This window comes from Humulus lupulus, chromosome 2 (genome assembly GCF_963169125.1).
Source record: "Humulus lupulus chromosome 2, drHumLupu1.1, whole genome shotgun sequence".
Lineage (NCBI taxonomy): Eukaryota > Viridiplantae > Streptophyta > Magnoliopsida > Rosales > Cannabaceae > Humulus > Humulus lupulus.
Genome location: NC_084794.1, coordinates 56618412 through 56620630, shown reverse-complemented (window position 1 = coordinate 56620630; position 2219 = coordinate 56618412). Strand labels below are relative to the sequence as shown.

The window sequence follows — 2219 nt, the reverse complement described above, 5'->3', positions numbered from 1 at the left end:
GGATTGAATCTATTGTTGTGTGTTGTTAGCATATGGGATATAGGATAGTAGTGACTGTGGAATTATTTTGTAACTTTGAGAATTCTTTAGAATTCACTGGGAGGCTTAAGGGATCCTCGAAAAGTTAATCTTTGCTCAGTTTGATGTGAAACTTCTAGATAATCAAATAAATCTTTTGTTAGAGCTTTTCAATTTGTTTAATGGCAGAGGGCGAGGCAATGGCTTTTGAGTTGGGCATTTTCAAAGAATTGATCTCTTTTTTCTCCCAAATTCTCAATATTGCAATGGTTTTGAATCTCGATCATATGTCAAGTGGCACTTTTTGTTTTGATTTTATGTATAATGAATTGGTAGTTTATTTAATCTCTGCCATCATAATGATTTTATACTGTTAAAAGAGTATACTATTTTCAGTTCTAAGTTCTTACCAAAATCAACTTAAATTGAAAGAATGATCGTTAATACTCCATGATAAAATTTATGTGTATATATCTTTACTTTTGCAGAACAATATATTCACAGCTAGATCAGCTTCTATCAGGGAGTAATTTTAAGTTCACAAGTTTATGGATTCAATTCAAGAGATGGAAGTCACACTTGGAAAAGCTATAAGATTGGGACGATATTCAATATGCAAAGCGATGTTATATCCTCCTTGGAAGGCATTGGGGGCATAACTTCAGGCCGAGGGCAACCACGATTCATCAATAACTAACGTAATTTTTGCTATCCTGGTTGACACCTTTTGCCAAAACATGCTTTTCACTTTCAATTTATGACAATTTTAATGTCTCTATGATGCAGGGGGGTTTTTCAGAAAGGCAGGAAGAAGATAGTTTTCTCAACATGAAACAAGCAATGTTCTGAGGGCTCTAAGGACAGGTACATGAGAAAAAAAAAAGAAACAGTCTTATCATTCAAGGCATTGATTGATCTACCAAATCTAAGACTTTTATTTTTATTTTTTATTGAAGTATGTGTTTGATCTTCTTATTTTGTTTAGTTTTATTCTCTCTATTTATGATTTGCTTATTTCCATGTTCCAGCTTCACCATTCTTTCACCAACTAACCAATCCATATTTGTTCCAAGTCTGGTTTACCACAATCCCAGGTTTGTTTTACGTCTTCGAATATTATTCAATTTTTATAAAAATATTTACTTATAATAGTATGGTAGGACCTGTAGTAATTTGAGATTATTTTACATCTCTAAAGATGGTTTTTCTTCTTCTTTTCTTTTCAATTAAAGCTTCAGCTTAAGTGCATATTTTTCTTCTATATGAGGTATTATAATATGAACTCAGTCCAATTTTTTGCATATTATTTTCAATATATATAGTTTGTTATGGTTGATATTCTTATTCATTGCGCACTTTGTTTTGACAGGCTTTATGTACACTGAAAATCTGAGACTGGAATTGTTTAGAATTCTATATTTCTGAAAGAAGCTCTTGATTCCCAATTATGATTTCAAATGATAATGATGATGATGTGGCACAACTGCAAAGAAAGCCTCTGTTTTGGAAGACTGACTGGAGTTTCATTAAATGCCCAGTTTCCACAAGTTTTATGCTCTACTAAATTCTTCAGGTGTGTTTAATTACAATTTACAGTTTGGGTTCACACTGGTAAATCACTTCTTATGTGTTTTTCTATATGTATTTTTCTCTCTAATGATCAAGATACTATAAATTATCTAATATGAGGGTCTTGTAACATTTTCATGGAATACTTTATAAGATATCCAAATTATGCAAGATCTGTTAATTGTTGTGGATTATAAAAATGTGTTATATGTGCATATATAGCCTTATGCTTTATAGCTTTTATGGCTTTCATCATTACACAGAAAAAAAAAGCATATAATATAATACATATCATTGTACTGTCTTCTTTTGGAGAAATACAATACATTTTTTCACTGTATTATGATTTTGAAAGTTTGAAATCCATGTCCACATGCTGCATTATGATTTTTATCTTCACTGTCTTTCTTATTTTGTTACCAATTTCCTTTCCTTCTGTGTATGTTTTTTTGCTTCAAAAATAATAAAAAAAATTGTTCACTTTGTTTTGACAGGCCTTTTGTGTACTGAGAATTTAAGAGTGGAGTCATATGTGCATAGATTGTTCCAAAGAAATTATTCAGCAAATGGTTTGGTGTGCATAAGATACTTGAATAAGCTTTTATCATACACTGATTTACACCATCAACAAT

The 2219-nt window shown here is 31.0% G+C and overlaps 1 long non-coding RNA gene across 1 annotated transcript; it reads left to right on the top strand.

The window, feature by feature from the left end:
- The first annotated feature begins 509 nt into the window (after positions 1 to 509).
- LOC133816044 (uncharacterized) lies at positions 510 to 1255 on the top strand. Its single transcript, XR_009884977.1, has 3 exons — positions 510 to 716; positions 818 to 882; positions 1047 to 1255. It is a non-coding gene; the product is annotated as an uncharacterized LOC133816044 (long non-coding RNA).
- The last annotated feature ends 964 nt before the right edge of the window (positions 1256 to 2219 follow it).